The sequence below is a fragment of the Hippoglossus hippoglossus genome, chromosome 4 (genome assembly GCF_009819705.1).
Source record: "Hippoglossus hippoglossus isolate fHipHip1 chromosome 4, fHipHip1.pri, whole genome shotgun sequence".
In the NCBI taxonomy this organism is placed as follows: domain Eukaryota; kingdom Metazoa; phylum Chordata; class Actinopteri; order Pleuronectiformes; family Pleuronectidae; genus Hippoglossus; species Hippoglossus hippoglossus.
This window is the reverse complement of record NC_047154.1, coordinates 21008752-21031530: the sequence shown is the minus strand read 5'-3', so window position 1 is coordinate 21031530 and position 22779 is coordinate 21008752. Positions and strand designations below refer to the sequence as shown.

General features: G+C 42.3%; 1 protein-coding gene across 3 annotated transcripts in view; it reads right to left on the bottom strand.

The window, feature by feature from the left end:
- The window catches only part of pde4ba (phosphodiesterase 4B, cAMP-specific a), a 150633-nt gene extending 133785 nt beyond the window's left edge, over positions 1-16848 (bottom strand). For 2 of the 3 annotated variants that reach the window (XM_034582044.1, XM_034582046.1), the window contains exon 1: positions 16537-16848. The gene's annotated coding sequence lies outside the window, so the exon portion shown is untranslated. The remainder of the gene's footprint in view (positions 1-16536) is intronic. The other variant, XM_034582045.1, reaches the window with a different exon arrangement.
- Between the last annotated feature and the right edge of the window lie 5931 nt (positions 16849-22779).

Here is a 22779-nt window from a genome sequence, read left to right as displayed (position 1 = left end):
TCCAGCATCTCTGGAGCCAATCATCAAAATAAACATTTGGTTCCTTGAGGTTCAGGGGATCTTTGACCTTAAATAGTCTCGCAAATAACCACTAAGTAGAAACCTATCATTTTAACAGTTTTTCTACCGATTAAATAAGAAACAGACACTAATGGAAGCGGCGTTTGCAAAAGCTCTTTCACCTACATAGTGTGAATAAGTCTTCAGGTGCTTTCAGGTCGTAAGCAATTGCCTGTCAACAGCATTTTGTAGAGCACAGGCTGCTGAAATCCCCCAAGTCACAGCTCAAGAGCAGGTGGTGGCTTAAAATAGAGGAAATAATCATATAGAGTGAATATAGAAGATTGATAACCTGCATTATAGCTGTTTATTTTACTAGAGTGGATGGTCATGTTGCTTCAATAACGTTAGTCTCCTCTGACCTGATTGTTCTGTGCCGGTAAAGAGGTTAATCTTCAATTAAACTCAGATACAAGTAAAAATCGTCTCCAGTATCACTTTCCTTGTTGTGGTTCCTGTGGTTGCCATGGTCACATGGGAAAAACAAACTGAACCATCATCAACAACAAATGCAACATGACCCTGTCCTACATCTCTTACTGACCTCACACTGAAAACTGAGTGTCTGAGAGTAGGTTTTCAAACATGTTGTATGAAGCTGCATGCAGAGAGGCTACACTGCCATTTGAGATGCCATGTGTTTCCTGTTACATGATCAGCAATCAAGTGGTGATGGACGGGTCACGGCCTTGAAGCAGATGGACATCATTCAGCTTGAGCAGGCAGGACAACGTGGAAGCCAAGAGGACGCATCACTATTACATAAAATGTCCAAAGAACAAGTATTTGGCCAGAGTTATTTCTGACTTTCTACAAGCGTCCAGTCCTACTCAGCAGCTTCAACAGATAGTAAATGTTCATTTAATTCTACTTCCACCGGGTTCTCTGTCTAACTTTTATAGCAAAGACGAAAGGTAACATCGACTGTTGGCAGCGATCAGAAATGTTTCTCACAGGGTAACTTCTCGGATAACTCAAGGGCATGTGTACAAACTGTCTACAGTCAGAGAAAAGTTGCTGATCGGGGAATAAATATGGTTCAAACATAAAAATCTTGAAGGAAGCTCAATTCTGTTTTTCCTAACCTCACTTTCTTTAAGCCTAAGTTAGCATATCTGCAAAATAGTCATTTGTTCAAATGCAATTTTTGAATTACTATATTTTAAGAGGTTACTTTGGTTCGGGATCAGGAAAAACAAACACCAAACTTCTTTCCATTCCAACAACACCAGGATTTAGGCTAGAAGATCTTTCACAACATTTAGTTTGATAACAGTCGAGCTCATTAAGACGAGTGCTTAAGTGACATTAATTTGTTGAACAAAAAAATGTGTTGAGTATAAATTTCAGAGAGGAAGTGATCAGTGGTAAATCTTCTCTGTGGGGACGACAATCAGTTCCAGTTATCACCATTAGCAGATAATTAGCGGTTACAGAGGAAATTTGTGTTTCGGGCAGATTCGAAAATTGTAATCGGCAGCACAGATGTTGAAGGCAGCTTATGAACACAGATTAGCGCTGTAACCTCCAGTGATGAAGCACAATGCTAACGAGGAGTATGAACAGTGTGTGTGTGCGTGTGTGTGTGTGTGTGTGTGTGTGTTTTTTCAGCCTAATTAGCATTACTTTTGCCTAATTAACAATATTAGAGCAGACAGGTGTGAAGATAGAAGGTGAGCAAAAAGTACAAAACCGTGTTGACAAAACCCAGGCATGCATGTTCCCTGTATGAAACAATAAAGATATGACCAAGCATAAAGTGTGTGTTTTATGAAAATAACTCTCACAATGAACAACTACATTGATGAGTAACACAGTCTTTTCTAAATCTCTGCACACTTTCCTCTAACTCACATTTTATTGAACAGAAAGAGCATCTCAGAATATACAACATGACAAACCTTGAACCGGAGAGACTACAACAGTAAAAGTCCATGTTAGCTTTCACTCCTGTCAGCTGAGAATAGAAATACGAGTCAGGGTAAGCGTGTGTGTCCAGGCTGGTGATGGTGGAGTACAGGTGCAGGAAGGTTTTCTTGGCACAAGTTGAGCCCCTTTAAAGGAGACATACTCTGCTCATATTCAGGTTCATAACTTTGATTAGGGGTCTAACTTTACATGCTCTAATGTTCAGAAAACACATCTTTCCTCAGACAGTCCATTGCTGCAGCTCCTCTTTTCAGCCTCTGTCAGAAACGCTCGGTTGCAGCTCCTGATACTGGATAAAGATCAGTGTGCTCTGATAGTTTTTCTACGGTTTCCAAGCTGAACAAACATGTTTGCTCGAAACAATGTGTGACAGGCTTCAAGGTATTTCCCCCCTTGTTTGATGGCTGTGTCAGAGGGGTTGCCATGTGTGAATAAACCCCACCTTATTAAAAAGTGCACACAATGGATTCTAAGGTTGCAAATGAGGCAGCGGCTGCTTGGTGTTCACAATTCAGTTCTAGTTGTTAGAAACAACTATTAGAGACGGCAAAAGCAAAGGTTTTAACATCAAGTATATATTAGAGTTTTAAACACATATTTAAACCCGTGTCGTCGACCCCTGAGAGTCACAAGAACACCAGGAATGGCTTTCTCAGCTGTTATAGTTGCAAAACTTGCGTGCAATGCCCCATTTGCGACCTCGTTCTTCAGGTTGAACGCAGCCCGGCTTCGTTAGGAGACAGAGTAGCTGTGTTTTTCTGTCGGGTAGAGGATCTCCATTTACCCACTTTACAGACTTAGGGATTTTTAAAAGGTTCAGTGTGTAGAATTTGAATACTCTTCACTTCACCCTCACCTTCAAAACATGAGAGAGAACCTGTGGTAGCTTCAGTTGTCGTGAAAACGCAAAAGGTGTTTAGTTTGTCCAGTTGAGGCTGCTGTAAAAAACAGGGCGGATAAGATAGCGACTTTACACCGGATTCCCCAGTGGAACCTGCAACCCACAAATATTTAAATTCAAATGTCTCGAGAGACGAAGACAAAATGTGACAACGGTGCTGTGTCCCATCACATTGTACCTCTCGCACAATAGAGTTGTCATCAGTAGGTGGCTTCTACCGAGCATGTCACATATCCGCCTAATAAAGAGGAGATAACAAGCTCCCTGCCTGTCTGTTCTGTTGAGTGAGGGGCTCAGAGGGTCTCAGAGGAACAGGATCTGAGCAGCCGACTGTCTCCTTCAGTCTGCCCTCCTCCTTCTGATCCATGTCTCTATAACCGGATTCTAAGTTACACCCTGGAATTGTCTGCTTGTCAACTCCAGTCTGTTAGCTCCTGTTGAATACATCTGGAAAGGCCTGAATAAAAGGTGTCTGTGTCCTCGTGAGGTCAGGAGGACATCGGGGTGACATCCAGGACGGACGGTTGAAAGAGATTTAGGCAGGAAATCAAAAGCTGCAGAGGTATAGACAGTGAACGCAACAGGATCGAGAAGCCTGTCTGCATTACTTCATTATTCACTATGATCTGTCGTTCTCTTACATCATGCCAGCAGATGAAGGGCATGCAATGAAAAACACGGAATGTGTGAACAAATCCAACTGTGATTGAATAGAAATGGAAATAAAGATCTCTTAATCACGTGTTCACCCACTTCAGGGTCCTTTGAGATTTATATGAGGCCAATATTGTAGCAATATTATATATATGTGTGTGTGTAGGGTTGTGTCACTGTATCTCAAACTGTTTGTGTGCAAATGTTTACAGGAATCTTCAAATTTGTATTGAGAATATGTGTGTGTTATCAGATTTGTAAACATGTATAAATCTGTAAATGTGTATTGTTATTTGTGCACGTATAGACAATCTGATAATGTATCTATATATCTGTGAATGTGTAGACCAATTTTTAAATTCATGCCATGATATTGCTACAATATTGTCCACACTGAGAACAATAACATTTTTATAGTATTTTCTGTAATTGTGTTGTACACACTAAATATACAGCCACAATCACAACTGGTTCTGCTGTGTGAAAAAAATAAATATATATATATTATCATAGCGTCGTCTTTATGTGTGAACTATTGGTCTTATATTAACAAATACTAAGATATTAATAAACTCTTGCAAACTTCCTTTAAACACTATTTAATCCTCGAGAACTGTGTAATCCTGTCAAACCATTCAACAGTGCAAACTTTCATTTTACATGCAAGCTTAACACAATCCTTCATACAAACGTAAAGTGAAGGGTTTATTCTCACTTGTGCAAAAATTGAATTCAGTGTTGCATAACTTACGACTTCAGTTCGACTCATATTTAACTAAATCATAACATAATGCAAGTTATTTGTATTTAAAGACTAAATATCCTGATATTCTTATTCTGAGCTCAGTTTCAGCAAAGCTATATGTGATATTTGATTTCATTTGAAGAAGTGACAGCTTAAACATTGCATCATTTCAGGAAAAATCTAATTTAAAACCCTCCCCTCACCTGACACCTACTTAAGTACATGTTACTACACTGGGGAGGCTGTAAACATTTTCCACCCTCGCAAGTTTTCAGGGGAAAACATTAACGTGGGGATCGATTTTCATGGAAATCTGTCCAGTAATTGTTGAGATATTTCAGTCTGGAAACAAGTGGGTGAATGATCTCTAGAGCTGTTCAGATAATAAGTACAGGAGGCTGCGTTGGTGGCACCACAACGATGAAATCATCCAGGAAGTCCAGCTTGAGTAACAGAGTTCCATGACTCCATGAGTTGTAAAATCTAATCTGATGCCCGAACACAGTGTTTATAAAAGAAATGTGGGAGCAAAGGAAAATGTGGTGTTTTCATCTCTTTACAGCATCTTGTCAATAAATCAATTCCCTTAAAGCACCTGAATTAAAAAAAATCATAACTTGAGCCAGATCAACTGTGGAGGTAATCAATCCTCACAAATTAGACTTTTTATTCCAAATGAAGACCAAAAATGTCTCTCTGGAATTCACGAGACACTGAGAATGCTGTGTGGTGGAGGGATACATGAGAAACTATGTTATCACATCGTTCTGCAGCCTACGGCATCTGAAAGCCTCCCACATGAGAATAATGTCGAGGAGCAAAATCACACAGCGAGAGGTCGGAGTCGTGGAAATAGATTCATTGCCCCCACATTCTCTACAACAGTAGTTTTTTTTTTACCTTATTTCTTTCCCAACCTCAGGTTTACTAAACCACGTAAGGACTACTGCTGTGAAAAGAGGCTACACATCATAAAATGTACATTATTTATTTCAGTCTCTTGTGCAATGCCTAGCAGGAAACTGTGACGGCTGCATAAACATTCCCCCCCAGCTGCGAGCCGTACTCCACCCATTGATAATGTTGAAAAATGCTACAAAAAACTGGTGGAAAGGACTGAGGGCCCATTGGCTCCAGCTCAGTTCCACCTGAAGCCGGAGTTCTTGGGGCCGAGGCAAGTGTGGGAGAGGATGGGGGGGGCAGAGCCGTAACGCAAGTAATAAGGCTAATGTTACGGACATTCAAATAAGTTGTGAAGTTTTGTTGAATATTTTCTGCACAAAATATCCAAAATACCTATTGTTACTAAATTCTAGGATGAGGTGAGGGGGTATTCAGCTGCAACATCCAACTGCACCACTAGATGTCAATAAATTCTACACACTGAACCTTTAAGTTTAAACCTGTGCATTATCCATTTTAAATACTTGGCCTTTAAAAAAAAAAATTAAGATTTAATTTCTTTTCACATCCAAATTCTGGGTCCTTAACCAGCTACTTATCTACACCAGTAGTCAAAGGTTCATGTGCTGGTAGCAGAAGCCAGTCAGCTTCGTCAGGGGACTTCATATTCCTCTTCACAGAGATCATCAGTGTCAGACAGAGAGTTGGTGCTCAGGGATTTCCTAATGAGTCAAGTCTCCTCTTTTCTCTTTCAGTCACTCTCTCACACACACACACACACACACACACACACACACACACACACACACACACACACACACACACACACACACACACACACACACACACACACACACACACACACACACACACACACACACACACACACACACACACACACACACACACACACACACACACACACACACACACAAAGTCATCTGTCACACGTCTGCCTAGCAACCCCTGCTTGACTAAGTCTTGGCAAAAGAAATGACAGAGTAAATGCTTTCTCACGAGTTCTTGTCGAGACAATTAAGAAACTTGATTAGCCCAGCGTCCCTCGGTTATTCGCTCCCTCGAGCGGCGTCATTGGAATGAAGGGCAGCAGTCAGAGTGAGGGCTGCGCTCCCGTCGAGTGACTGTACCGGAGAGCATAAACACACCGAGCAGGGACTTCACTCCAACTGTGTTCATTATAAAAAAAACACAAGGAGAAATGGAGGTGGAGGGAGAGAGGACAGGTTTCTATTCAGTCACGGAGCAGTTTGTGTTGGTAAGAATGTAAATGGAAGACTGTGGTTTTGTCATTAAAGCAAACAGAGTTCACAAGGTGGACTGCCTTCAGATATGCGTCCGCACTTTTGCCTGCAATTATCCAGAGGGGCTGCATGTGTGAAAGCAAAGTCAAACGTCCAAGTCATAAAATATCCGAGTGAGCCTCGAGAGTACAGAGAGTGTGAGCATTTTCAAATAAAAATCAGGATCTAATGAATTTTAATGTGGTTTCATGTGGTTGGGCCTTGGCGGAGGTATGATCTCAACATATCTAGTTAGTTCATGGCAAGTAAGTAATGAAATGAAATAATAAATAAAATTGACAAAAGATTTATGGCATAATTAATAGAATTTATCTTCCAAAGTAATTAGGGAGTTGGAATTATTGGACCTTCAGACACGCAGATAAATCATGATATATTGAAATGATGTAACAAAAAATGTAAGGCACACATTTCTCTCTGCACACACATCCTTTCAGCTGGAAGTACGACTGTATACACACACACACAGTCAGTGTGGTTGCCATGGGATTATGTACATGGGAGGATCAACCAGCGTTTGACCCAATACCAGACTGATGTCATGGGTTAATCCCCCTCCCAGTTGACACTGTTCACTGTCCACAGCTGTAATCACACTCACACATCACCGCCCAACCAGTGCTCCAACCTGAACCCCCACAGAGGTTGATTAATGGGCATTCAAAGCATCCACAGTGGTGTCTGTGGTTGGGCGTCGACTGCATCTGGACCCCTGTGATGGGGGGAGTTGCGCTACTCAACACTGTTGGCGTGAGTGTGACTGACAGAGAGGAAGCGATGTCCACCTGAATGAATATGATTGGATGTTGCTACCAACAAAGCAGTAAATGAGAATAATTGTCAAGTCACTTCAACTCTCTATTCGGCATTTCCCACATCCCTGTGTCAATCCGACAGGGTCTTCAGTTGTACAGTTTGAAGCTGTCAATATCTGCAGCAATTCACAAAAGCTCCAAATAGCAAAGCTGGTCTGTTGATCAGTCTTAAACTTTGGTCCACACTAAAATACTACAGGATATACTGCTTTGAGACATTTGTCATCTCCAGAGGCCGAAGTCCACCACCTGTTCATCTAACACCATTAACAAGCTGAAAATTTCAACTAGTCCAATACTCTCATGATATATATCTTCAAAACTAACAACATTCCCAACAGTCTCAGCTTTGCTTAGTGCAAATTTGCATGTGTTAAGATGCTTAACATGTTAAATATTATCTGCTCAACATCACCATGTTAGCATTTTCATGACCACGTCTGGACAAAGGTCTCCAAGGTACATAATCAGAGTGAAATCCACTTCCCTCCATAGCAGCACATGTTTATACAACAACAAAGAGTATTTTTTGTGGGGGATCATATATACAACTTAAACGTCACTTAGTAAAGCACATATCTCAGACAAGCCACAACAGTTATTTTAACTCAGATCAAGCTGCACCAAATTGCACAGATTCCTAGATATTAGTCAGCTAAATGTAACAGATTTGTTCCATCAAGATCGCTTAGTTAGCCTCTGGAACATTGGTGACATTGTCAAAAATGTTTTTTGCATAAACAAACGGACGGGGGTGAAAACAGCACCTTTGCAAATATCCAAACCTGCTGCTAATGTTTGATTTACCTGCCAATATTTAAAAGTAAAGAGGCAACAAAAAGATGAAGCCTCTGTGGCACTTTGGATTATAGTCATCTAACCTTAAATTATACTGTAATTGGAAGGACCCAAACGTGTTGGAAAATGGAGATCATTCAGAGAATTTAATTGAAAAAAGGTTTCAAAGACGTTTGGCCTCATTTTGAAAAAAACTAGATCTTTGTTGCTGAAGTACTTTTCTCTTGATGTTTGTGTTTTCACCCAAAGATCTGTCACTCAGCAGCACAGAAGAAAACCACCCGCACTCCTATCCCTCAGTCTCCCAATCACATTCAGCTTCTGCTTCCCTTGAACATAAAGACACGAGCTGGCTGCTCGGCATTGTAATTACTCTCAATTATCAAACTCATCTCTTCAGGCTATTCATCTGTGTCAGTTCAGCCTTTGTGAGGGTGAAGCTCTTTCAGAGTCACTGAGTCAGAGGAGGCAAAAGGCTTCTCTTTGTTTACCGACTCATCAAATTAATATCACATTGGTTTATGGTATTCAATAGATGACTGACAGTCATGGGAACAGAGAGAAAATGAGAAACAAGAAGAGTTTGATTAAAACAACACTAAAGTCGACATTGGATGGATCACCCACATACCAAAATAATATTATACAGGCTAGTATGCAGCAGGAGAACAAGGAAGTGGGCACCTCACAGCTGCAGCCTATTTAAAATGGGTTGAAGTAGGACACCTTCCCCCAAGAACATTTATAGCTTTCTTTTTGGTGAATGTATGGAAACATGGGGGTGGGGTAGAGTTTTGAGTTCCCTGCTTCAGGCAGCAAAACAAATTATCATGTAAAAATGATACAGCATAGATTAGGAACCAGCATCTCCCTGATTGTGCCTCACTGTACGTGACAACAAGACAATCTTTGACAGCTCTGGAACACTTCTCGCCCTTTAAGCCAATGTGGACCAGGCATCTTGAACAATTCTTACAGCAAGAAGGTTGTTGGTTCAAATCCCAGAGTTTGCATGTTCTCGCCCGTTAATTGGTGACTTCATAGTGAATCTGGGTGTTTGTCTCCAAGTCCCACGTCAGCCCTGTGATACGCTATCGACCCGTCCAATGTCAGCTGGGATTGGCTCCAGCCCCACCCTCAAAGGATAAGGGGTATAGATAAATGGATGCATGAACAATTGGTGGTCTTTGCCTGTCTTGCCATGTTAAAAAAAAAGAAAATCCTGGATCTTCCCGTTTACCTGGATCCGATCCTACATTTAATCTGCTCTGAAAAATGTTTCTCAAATCTGTGCAGTAGTTAACCAGACAAATAAATGCTAATGAATAAAAACGAACCCTCTTGGCGGAGGTTATCACACTGCCTCTGCTGATGAGCTTTATGCGACATGCTTTGAAGCTCAAATTGGACCCTGTGGCGAGCCCGTCTTCTTGGGTGTGAAAGTACTTTGGTGTCAGGACAAGATTCGGACCATTTCACCTGCAGAGTTCAGCTTCCTAATAGATGAGATTTCTTTATCTCAACCTTATTTGTGCATGAAGAATGATGTTCCAGCTCTTGTGTACAGTGACCTCTGTAAGCATCCAAGCAGCACACCTCTAATCATGGATTATTAAAAAGCAGTTTCTAGTAAGTGTCACTATATTATTCAAATCAAATATTAGATAAAATGCACAATGTTACAATAAAATGTCTTAAAGTGCACCCACAGAATAAAAGCGTGCAGATGATGAGTATTGACAAGTTATACTCTGCACTTGAAAGCAAAAAGGCAATTATGATGAAATGTGCTTTGACTGTCGATGGTGTAATTACAGTTTGTCTGTCGAACTCTTACTCCCTCCATTTCTTTCTCAAATCTTGTTTCAAACTAATGCATGAGCACACACGGCTGCCGCTGCTCTTCCTGTTATTCCGCATATCCACCATTAAATATCAATTCCATTTAGCCTATGGAGCTGTGGGCATTATCCTGCCAGGCCCCTATCGACCAGACAAGTGAAATCCCACTTAAACTGCTCAGTGAGGATGATGCAATGTTGGCTGGATGGATTTATAAATGGTTGCTATAGCAGAAGAATGAGGGTCTGACTGATAAGCTAAGATAGCGACACTTTGATTCCTGGGATGTCAGGACACATGTGAACCGCCTTCCTCGATTGCATTTAGGCCATTTGAACAAGAAAAATCACTTACAATAAAAAAGGAACAAATATGCGCAAGGCACCAGACAAACATGTTAGAACCACTGAAAAGTATTTTGTTTTACATTTGCAGTACATTTCATGAGATCTATTAAAATGTGTATGAGCCATTTGGCTGACAACCAAATGGAAAACCCAGTGAGTGAAACATCCTTTGGAGAATTAAATCACTTTATTCACTTTGTCATTTATAATCTAGATTAATTGTATTCATAACAGGATCTAACAGTTCTACTTTAAGTTTAACTTGGGGTGTTTTCACCGGACTAAGGTCCAAACCAAGGTTCACATCTTTGTTACATGTTTATTCTGGTGAGGTTTGGTTTAATGACATGCGTCTGTCAAGTCCTCATCACCTGTGTGGGCTACGTCTGCCTATACTTGACATTGATCCTGGGCGGGATTGAATTTTACGTGTTGTTGATTTGGTGGGTGGTAGTGTGGCAGTCTTTACGCACTGCAAAATGAAAAAAGCAAACATGGTTCAATTTGATCTAGACCAAGACAACCTCTTTTGGTCCATTAGTCTATACTACGAGACACTTTTCACATCCAATATTTTGGTTTGGACTAAATTGAAAAGTAAGAAGGTCCAGTACACACATGGTAGGTGTCAAACGCCCTAAATCTACACTAACCTTGCGTTAACCTCTGCTGGGTTCCACTGGCTTCAGTCCACACTGCTGAGCTGGCAACATTTAGCAAAGCAGAAACTGAACTGAACTGAACGGGATACTGAGAACATTTGGCTCAAATTAACACAACACTTTAGAAAACGCCACGGACAATGAATGGCTAGCAAGCTTCCACTGTTTCCTATTTCAATACATGGCTGGTTACTAGTATATTGATTTCTAGGCCCTTGTCGTGACAGCCCTCAGCAAGATTTACTCACTGGCCTATTACTGGTGGACCATTTTGATTTATGAGCAAGAGTCATATTAATGGTAGATATAAGGCCCTGGGCGTTTTTCTTCTTCTGTGCTTTACTATTAAACATCATTGTTACAGGATCTTCCTGGCCTGGATGTGTTTAGCCGTGTTGCCACTGGTGCAGTGTTGCTGTGTCATGTTCCTTCCAGCCCCTCTGCTTTTAGCCCAGTCGCCTGCCGCTCCGCCGCTGCTACCCGTGGTGCTGCAGCCCTGGTTATTCCTGACTGTCTCATCCCTGGTGCTGCTGTAGCCCTGGGCCCCGCTGATTCTAATGCCATTGTCTCCAAAGCGGCTGATAACACCCCCACTATTCTCCACTCTGTTGCCTGGCTCCAAAATGCCTGGTATCATCATATGTGCTTTAGTCTGTACCAAAATTTGTTCTGTATATTGATAAAGACATATATGCAATTAGCTGAGTCAATATCACACACTTATTTAATTCATTCAAGTTAGAAAAAGTACCAGAACCAGATGCAAACCAGCAGAACATTCTGGTCTGAATCTGACCTTCTGTTCAAATCCTTTCTGAGCCGTGTTATAAAGCTACAGTAGACGGGTACAATCTGTGGTCAGCCTGCCTGGGCTTCATTCAGGAACCAGAACGTCTTGTTCTTGCTGAGCTCAAGAGAGAAGCAGGAGAGGGTTTTTTTTTTTTGTAATAAACTCTGGAAAAGTGGAAAATATAGAACCTTTGAATCCCTCACTGACAACACCATGAAGCAGGTTTCATGCCAGTCTTGCTATTTTCCCATTTTAAATTATGCACTTTATAAACAAGAGAGCTGGTTTTCATCTCAATATCAGTACCTTCTCTTCATCCCGGCCAGCTGATGAAAGATTGTGGAGTCATAATGAGACGTGTCTGATCGACTGAAGGGGAAATTAACCACTAACATCAGATAGTCAATCTGATGTTAGTGGTTAATTTCCCCTTTTAGTGCCACAGATGTAACATTGTGGAATTTCACTCTCAATAGAACGAGAAAGAAAAGAGAAGAGAAAAGAAAAGTCGACGCACACACACACATCCTGCTTCAAGTGTAGAAGAAACCTCGAGGCTATTCAGCACATGCATCAACAGCTCACATCAGACATGCAGAAGATATTAACATCCTGCAGAACACATATGAGGAAACACTCTCCTGGGGCTTCATGTGCAGAACTTTTCATAGCTTTGACACTGCACTCAGAAAAACACACCAGCAGCAAACACATTACGGGTCAAAGTGTTTTTTGCATTTTTTCTAAACACATTGTTATTTTCTTCATTCAAGTTCTATATGTTTGGTTGTATTTGTGTTTTTTTTACACAGCGTTAGTTCGATTTCTTTATTTATGATCAAATGAATATGTAAAATAAGCCTCAACCACATTTTCTTTGCCAATTCCTGAAAAAAAAAAAATGTATCAGTATCAAAATAATTTACTCCCCAATATCGGTATCGGTATAGGCCTCAAAACGCCATATATCGGTCGGGCTCTGGTTACAAAACATAAGCTATAACAGTTGTGTGTACATACAAATAAGTCTTATATCATAACAATTGGTTGTTAGCATGACCCACATTCACCTTTTTCTATCTGATTTCAAGTTGCTCTTTAAGTGACGGCTTGATTAGCAAATGCATCTTCTGTACGGATGAGTCCACGAAAAACTAGGGCACATGATGGTGTTACTGAAGAAAATACCAAAACAAATAGGTATTAAAAAGAAACACACACACACACACACACACACACACACACACACACACACACACACACACACACACACACACACACACACACACACACACACACACACACACACACACACACACACACACACACACACACACACACACACACACACACACACACACACACACACACACAATCAAGAAACTGAGAAAGTGACCTGACCTGTACTGAGAGCAGAACCGAGCCATGCTATTATGTGGCACATTCAAATAATCCATACCGCAGTTAAAATGACAAAGGTGTGATTGGCTTAGTGATGGACAAGGACTCGGGGGCAGGTGCTGCACAGGAAGAAAAACATGTTATGGAACATGTTATTTAATGTGTGCAAGGAGAGATGGCCGCCCTCTGAGCAGTGAGTCGTCGAAAAGACATAAGCTGCTCCCAGGTATGCACGGAACTCTGACATTTTCCTCACATAGCTCCGGAAGGTTCGTTTGTGAGAACGCAAATGTCCAAGTCAGTTGCTCTGGACATTTTACTGAACTTGTGGTCGTGTGATGACGTTTTTAACAAGTGACGGATGCGAAACTGGAAGAACACAAACACAGACGAAGATGTCAACTCGGATAAACAACAAGATCTTTTGGGGACCAGGGCAGACGCCGAAATTCTCAAACAAGCTGCAAAGACTTGGTTGTAATTTATATGTCAAGTCCTGGCACCACTCTTTGTCTGAACGTGTCTGACCAGGACAATCTCCTGCTGCGTTCTTCCAATGTGAAAGGCAAAATGTCCAGACCCAATTTGCCAGACGTTTCCCGCAGTTCAGGTCTAAAAAAAGCAGAGACTGAAGACAATGTGAGAAAGACACCCAAGGAATGAAGAAGTGTGTCATTAGCTTTTGGCCAAAGAAAGGACAGTATATTTAGAATTTATTTCCTGTAAGTTGCCATGCAGGCTTGTATCTCTAATTATCCTATAACCTCACGACGTCAACCTACAATATTACTTTTGTGCAAGACTCAGTAAGTATTTACTTAAGATGAATCATTTCAAGTATGTGAGAGAAATGATTGACAATCCTTCTCCTTCCTTCCTTCCTGCACCTAAGTGGAGTGAACTAAAAACACATGGAGTCATCAGTGTGTCATTGTGTGATCGTCAAACCTCTAAAAACCATCACAAAACTCACAAATCTACTGAATCTTATTGGTGAACACACTGGAGGCTAGAATTAGGCCACGAGAGGCCCCCTGCTGACCTTCATGTGGAGTACTCAACCATGGACATCTGTGATCCCTGGTTCCCATCTTTGTTGTGTGCCGTTCTTCATCACTCAACCCTTTTTATCCTGTCATCTCGCTCCTGTCAGCTGTCCAATAAAAACACAAACTGCACCCTAAAAGAAAGAGAGGCCGTGCAGTCGCAGAGGCAGCGCCTACAGGAGAGGAAACAACGGTTCACCAGGATCTGGGAGTTTCAGGAGTCTTTGATTCACAGAAGCAGCTCAGAGATCCCGCTGATACGTAAGCTCAGTGCTCAGGGAGAATGTTCTCCACACCTATTGTAAATCTCATGAGCACAAGAGGTGACTTCGCTTGCTGGAGTTTATAACCTATACTGTGTAAATAAGGATTCATGACCTTGGGGAATAGGTCAGCGAGGTCTGGTTGGAAATGCTTGCCGAGCCTCAGACCTCATCAAAAAGTACTTTACTGTACGTGTGCTCTGACTCACGATGGGTTAAATCCTGCTAGAGCTATCTCCCCTGTGTGCCCCCCCCCCCTGCTCTCTCTCTCTCACGATGTACACACTAGAAAAAAAGAGAAAAGGTGAGTGGCCAAGCCCATTCTCTTTTGACATAATCAATCGATAAATAAAACATGTGAGAACCGCAGCTGAGACGAACCACCGGGTTTTCATCAGCGGCCGAAATGCTGATTTGTTTATCGTTGTGGGAGATTTCCACTGAAGAGCGATGTAGAAAGTACAATTCTCTGCAGGCTTATTGAGACATTACCGAATTGTGCAATCACTCCCCAGTGAGGTTTGGTTTGCAGCACACACACAACACACACTTTCTAAAGCACGTTACCGAATGCTCAATCACAATCTCCATGTGGGTCAGTGTAACCAATTTCAGCCACACAATTAAATATCTGTAAACGGCACAAGTCCATCTTGACAGTCAGTTAGCCATAATTGCTGCAGGACTGAATGTGCCGGTGCCACTCGGCTAAGAGCTCTGCTCACGGGTCAACGGGTTTCCACATTTAAAACACGGAGTGGAAGCCAACAGATCGATGGGCTCGGTTTTGGATGGAAGGAGTGATATGGAGGGGCAACGTTACGTAGAGAGCTCTCTTCCAGAGATGGAATGACAACAAGAAAAAGAGAGGCCGTTGGCTGGAGGTGTAATACAATGTAAAGGAGTCAAAAGGCACGGAGGAAGACGAGCAGGGAAGCATGGAGGGGGTGTGTGGGTATCTGTATATAGGATGAAGAATCAGAGCCAGAGATATGAGAGAGCTGTATACAAATAAGAGAAAAACATATAGCAGCAGGAGAAAAGGAACCCCGCCTGCCAGCTACAGTTCATCAGCTGATTGATTTTTCTGTTTGTTTACAGTTACGCTCACAACACAGGACACCCTATACTGGTTTGGATCCGCCACTACTGGGAGTCGCCTTCCCCTGATCTACGAGGGATTCCCACAAGTCTCCATTCCAGTTCGTGATCTGAATACTAACTCAGCCCAGGGCGCTTTAAAGGGAACAAATAAGGGAAAATACACCAACTTCTGTTATTCAACCACATGATCTGAGATGTCTTTGTACATTTGGCTACTGTCAGTCAGGACCAAAAAAGAACAGCACAACAGGAAACACGCTGTTCTCTGCAGCAGACATGTGGACAGCTCTCTACGTTTAATCCTGGACAATTCAGTTACAACAACACATGGTTACGAGGTAAAAACTGCACAGCTTGAGACTGAAGACAGTGTTGTGATACCTGCTGATCTCTGCTGATCTCAGATAATACGAAGATAATGCACTGGTTTAAAGCAGGTCAGATCAACACTGAACTGACTGAGGCAGCATCCACATGTGTCTGGAGGGGATTTCCTGCTGGGCAGCATTGAAGCCTTCTATATGTCTAATGTGAATGAATGGCACTCACGCTTAAGGGTAGGTGTACTCTTATAAACTATAGGTCAGACCATGCAACACACAGGGAGAAGATATAAAGCATGAGTAATGAGAATTAAGCCTTAAAAAAACAGCCTAAAGTCAATATTGGAGAGTCAGAAATGATCTTTAAGTCAAGACTTGATTCCATTAGATGTTCCCTCTCTCCCTCAGAGGATGCACCCTGCTGTTGTTCATAAAAAGGAGGAGGGGGGGGGGGGGGTACCTGGGGCTTAACTTGTGGGTGTAGTTAAGGCTGACAGGAGCCAAACAAAGCCAGAGCAGTGCACATCTGAGAAAAGACAAACCGTGCATCCTCCTCTCTCTGCTGTTGTTTCATGCACAGAACAAATCACACTGGAATTAAAAAGTGAATATAACACTCAGGGGTTTTTACCTTGTGTCCGGTCCACAGCTCATCCACAGCACACGTGGGGACAAAGGGAAATCCCGACGCCTCCTCAGTGCGTGTTGTCTTTGGGACCGTGCACGTCCCTGTCACCACATCCAAAGCCTCCTCTCTTTATTCCGGAGCAGCGACTGTTATTCTCTCCATCCTCTGTATGGGATGAGCTCCACACTGGTCCCCGTGCAGCGAGCAGCACGCACACACGCGCACACACACACACACTCACTCGGTTTCTTTCTCATCACATGATCTAGTGGGGGGGGAAACGTGGCGCTTCGGTCAAAGTGGTCCTCGGTGTTTTACGCGTTGTGGCGTCCACCAGCTCCTTCCTGCACCGAGCTGCCTTTATGTTTGGGGGGAGTGGTGGAGGGGGGAGGAGGGGGGGGGGGAGGCTCCGCGTATCAGATGCATGTGTAAACTCGGTGATCCCCCTCTCTCTCTCTCAGCAGGGGAGGGGGGGGCTGTGTGGACCAATAGACGATCAGAGCATTTCATTCTGATGTGGGACCAGAGAGCTGTCAATCCCACTCAGCCTCCTTTCAAACCATGAACAAACAATAAAATAATAATAATAATAATAATAATAAATAAATGATAATGACAATAACATTCCTGGACACACTGTGAACTGCAGTCTATGAAGGAAAAAGCTTTATTTGTAATTTATTCATCCAGGAAGGTCCCATTGAGATTATCTCTTCTCCCAAAGAGTCCTATAGTCAAGATGAGCAGCTGGGAAGAAGAACAAATATTGGTTTGGTGTAAAAACATATGAAATAGACAATAAAAAAATGACCCACTGTCAGCTGACATTGGCTCCAGCTCCCCTCAACCCCGGACCCTCATTTATATGATAAAAGAAACCAATAAAACATTGTGTATATACAATTCAATACTATCAATTCAAATACAGAAGATACAATCAACAGTCAAACAGTCGGCAGAAGATTTAGTGAGGTAATCATTTAAAGGAATGCTCCAACATTTTTCAGACTTTTGTTTATTTTCTGCAGCAAAAGGCACCAAAATGACTTAAACCTGGATTTGTCAAACATTGTTTATACAAATCTTAATATCTTATTTACAAAGTGTTGAGTAGCATGTTGTAAAGAGTAACTGGATCCAGATAAATAAAGTTGCTCTCACTGCCGGCTACTGGTGACTGTGTCATTTTTAATGTCTGCAATGTGACATCACACCTGGGACGTTCTTTAAGCACAAATATAATAAACAATCAATTAAGAATTCCTGTATTGAAAATGTGACTTAGAAAAGTAAATGTCTGTTGAAAGATGATCAGCAGTAAAACAACCCAACTTCAAAATATGGCCCCAGTGACTGTTTTCTCCAACTTTGCTGTGGAAATCCCAGAGACAAAAGTATTTTCCTGTTTGAGATGTTAGAATTTGAACTAATTTTAATGATAAGTCTCATTTGACACCTTCCTCCATTTACAATGACAGAGGTTTTCTGAAGACATTCCCACGTTGCACTAAATAATCTGAGCTTTAGTGTCCTTCCTACCTGAGAACACGAGGAAGACGTATGTGGAAAAAAGACTGTCTTAAATATTCTTTATATGATGCCCATGTTCTGGAAGAGTGTGTGTGTGTGTGTGAGTGTGTGTGTGTGTGTGTGTGTGTGTGTGTGTGTGTGTGTGTGTGTGTGTGTGTGTGTGTGTGCGTGCGTGTGTGTGCGTGTGTGTGTGTGTGTGTGTGTGTCACCAGGTCATGTGATTAGTCCTCACACACAGTATGCTGTCTCTTGTCTGTCCCTGTTCTTTAAACCCTGTGAGACTCTGCACTAGTTTCTGAGAAAAAGACCCAATGAAACAGACTGTAGATTTTTCCACAGCTTAAGAAAAGAGGAGTTTTTCTGCCAAATACATATAATTTGATAAATTGATTTTGTATAATCCACCGGAACTCCCTTTTAACTGACCTACTTTAACCAGAGAGATTGCAGGGGAGTTTTTTCCTGCAGCCCCCTTAATGCAGGAAGTTAAACTCACAATCTGCAGGCCTGTCAAAATACAGCTGTTAAAATGTATGTGTCTTAAATGTCTTCTTCCTCCAACACTACAAAATAAAAGATGATAGTATGGATTGGCAATGAATTGAATAAATGAATTTACTTCAACTTGTGAGTCGTGCACACTGTGATATCATAATACATCTCTTTATATAGCAGATAGAATAATGTTACATCATTTGACATTTAAAATGGCAAAACAATAGAATAGAGGAAACAAAAAAGAAACCCCAAGTAAAAGTTAAAAACAGAATTTAATTTCACTCACTTTTTCTGTTTTTCAATCTCAAGAAAAACTGTGACTGTGAAATTACATTCTTTGCTAATATCGACTCTCGTTTTCCTCGCTCACATGGCGATTTGAGTGTCTTCCGTTTTCCCACAAACCCTTTGTCTCTCTGCCGCTGTAGAGCCTTTTCTAATCCCCTCAAGTGACTGCACGAGCAGGTTTTCAGCTGGAATGAGGATTTGAAAACAAAGCACAAGCCGCACTGACTCCAAATGTTATCCACTCATTTCTCGGCCTCTTTAAACCTCTTGTGTCGAGTGTCAAACATTTGTTTGTTTGTGGGACGGGACGGGATTACACACGTGAGACTTGGCGCCGAGGCCGATTTACGCAAGTGAAGTATTTAAAGCTTTAAAGGATCTTGAGAAATGAGGCGGTGAGATGTTACAAGGAGGAGAGAGACATTTTTAAACACTTCCTCTATTGTGCTGCCAATTACGAGAGCATTTTGCGTTTAACAGTGCGTCTGCTGCAGTGTTGCCCGTTATTATTACCATTGCCTCATTCCAGGGCTCATAAACGTATCGTAATATGATGGTAAATGCAGGAGTCCACCAAATCCCTAATGTACTGTTCCACCAAGCCAAGAAGGTCTGATCTGTCAGCAGTAGTATTTACAGTAAGACCCACTTAGCTGCACACACACCACCCCGGTCTCACATTGTTCACCATTTATGAACCTGAACAAACTACAAAAGAACTCAGGCCACAGTATTTCATAAAGTCACAGCGGGATAATTCAGAAACTCTCGGATATTAATGAGTCCAACTTTCCTACAGACTCTTTTATTATGTAAAAATACAGAGAAAAGATTTATGAGTGTGATACAAATATTGATTCTGTGTGTATTGCCAGGTTAAAATAATACATCATGTTGACAGGATATTTTCCTGCTTTAATACTTTGCATATCTCTTTAGGAAGTATTTACTGTAAACGGTAAAAATTCCAGACCGAGCTCGGCATCATTCGTGTTGAGTTCATTTTTAAACATGAAACGAGATTTATTTGCAATAATGTTCAGGTATTTACAACAATGAGTAAAGTGTAAGTGACATTAGCTGTGTGTGAGACTACGTTGGCGGAGGACCTGGTCTACGCAGTCCACGTCGGCTGAAGTGAGATGGTCTGGTCTTCCTATTGCGTCCGCATCTGGTCCTGCTGTTACAGCCGTCGCCTAGCAACAAAGCTACAGATGAAAACGTTTTCTTCTGTTGATTATAAATCTTTGAAAAGATGTTTAACATGTGTACCGTTAGCTGTTCGGTTGAGTACTCAAATCTAACAATAATTTCTCCTGACGCTTTCGACTCGGTTTTTGCAGCCATTACCTCTTGGAAAAACATTTGGTCACTGAAGTGCAATGAATGGTGGGATATATCGGGCCCGGAAGGATCCACCTGCTGGAGCCTCCAGTGTTCGCACGTGGAAGGACACGTTTGGAGGATGAGGAGCCAGCTAATGTCAGGGGGAGAAGAAGAGCAGGGACACAAATGCACAATCCAGAATACGACCAGGAAGTGAACCCAAAACAGATCAGAACTCCATCATCCCAACAAGCCTGGCTCCGAAAAGGGCTCTGAGCTCCTCCTGGGAAAACCCTGAGCTGGTCGATCGTACCCACCCACGATGCATTCTGGTTAGACACCCGAACCGACACAACTGTCCCCTTGACATGAAGCAGCAGCGGTTCTACTCTGACGTCCTGATATGGTATTTTTAACCCTAATGTGACGTAATTTACAGGTATTTTGAAATGAAAGGTTGCTCTGTCTTTCCAGCAAACTGAGACCCAGAAGAATCTTTCTTTTCCTCTTTTCTAAAGTCTCTGGGTGTCACACGTCTACACACACATTCCTCTTTTCAGGCTCTGCAGACGTCATATAGCTGCTCTGGTTTTGACCAAACCAGCTCATGCTAATAAAGGAGCAAGGAGAGGCCCCCGCTAACTGAGCATGGACATACCCCTCTCCTTGTGGAGGCAAGGGCACACACACAAACACACACACACACACACACACACACACACACACACACACACACACACACACACACACACACACACACACACACACACACACACACACACACACACTGAAGATATGTGCAGCATCAGCCTCACTGTGAAGATACTCTCTTCTACCGCCATGAATAAAGTCATAGACTGAATATATATGTTTACAGGAGATAAACATTGATGTAAACATCCCCTCTGCTGCGTGTGTGACAGCAGACTGAGATGAAATGAATCTATTTGGGTCCTTCTATATTCCGAAGCTGAGCCACATTTGCTTTGCAACCAAACATGGAAGAAAAGTATTATGTTGAAATGAAAAGAGGGACAGAAGCAAAAGGAATGCAAATCCATTCGTTCCGTCCCCGTGCATCGCGGCGGAATGACTCACGCTCACATTTAGACGTCCCTGGATTGAGCTGGAATAAAATAACTCTAAATCATAATATGCAAAGCAGATCTCGAGGCTCCGCTGCAAAAGATTAAAACACTACCACCGAGTATTTCCCCACGAAGCTTCCTCACTGATCTTATTTCACCGAGACAATCCTTCTCTTGGCCGTCACTGGGCACCGAGAGATGATGCTACTAAAGCTGTGTAACGATGCATTTTACACGACTAATTGGACGCTCCTCGCTTTTTGTTGATTCCCATTTCCCTGTTTTGTATTTGAAGTCATAAAGTCTGCGACATTTGCACATGTTTCAGTGAAGTTAGGACATTCAAAAGTTGTGTTCATGTTTGTCATGGAGTTTCGTATGAGCAGGCGAGCAAATGGGAAGACAGCCAGCCGTGTGTGTGTGTGTGTGTGTGTGTGTGTGTGTGTGTGTGTGTGTGTGTGTGTGTGTGTGTGTGTGTGTGTGTGTGTGTGTGTGTGTGTGTGTGTGTGTGTGTATCATGCATGGGTGTTTGGTTTTTTCGACAAGGGGATTTACTACTTAAGTAACACAGCCCTGATTAGGAAACGTTGCCATATGGTAGTTTGAGAGGGGTGCCGAGACACGTGGGCACGAGTGTGCGCACACACACACAAACACACACACAAGGATGCAGACAGGTACGCAGACGTACAGCACACACAGATATCAGCAGGTAATGAATTATTCAAGTGCACAAAAACAAAGACGACCTTTACTGTCTGACCAACTGTATCAGGTAATCACATGCACATAAACATATACTGTAGCTGTGATTGTGTTTGTGTTCCACGGTGATTTGTCTGATTGCAGATAAATTCTCTCACGAATGTCACATTAGCTGTGTCACAATCCAGGGGCCATCTCTTTCTGATTTAAAGGCTCCTCCAAACTGTGGCCAGCAAATGCGTCCTTTCATTCCAGAGCAACAAAGACTCTAACCTGTGCATCCTTCTCAGGGCAATTAATCCCAGGATTCATTGCGCTTTGATGGCAAGCTGTCTTTCAAAGCGATAATGTCGGTGGCGAGCAACGACACCTTCGTTGTGCACACTTTTAAGTGTCGTTAAAAGTATCAGCCTTCAACCCAAACGAACAGCTAAAGGGGGGCATGTGAAAAACCAAGTGGCACTCAAACTTTCTCGTTGGGTCCAACTGCAGCTCTGTTGCTAGGTGATAGCGATAAGGGGCGTGGCAAGGTGGTGACGCAGATCCTAGAAATCCTCCGTAGACACATCCCGTTGGAACACTGCAGTCCAGATGAGTTTGACCTTGGAACCCAGTGAGTCAAGCTGAAGCATCACAGCTCACTTTTAGCAGGTAAGTGCTGCGCTGCCCCAGGATTGTAATTACACGTCGCTCTGTGTGGCGTCACGCGTCCTGCGGTGTCGACACCTTGTCTCTGTGTGTAAGAGGCAGCATTCATGACCTTATCTGGAAAATGTCTCGCACTTATCTTGTCTTTTTCCCTGTTTCTCCT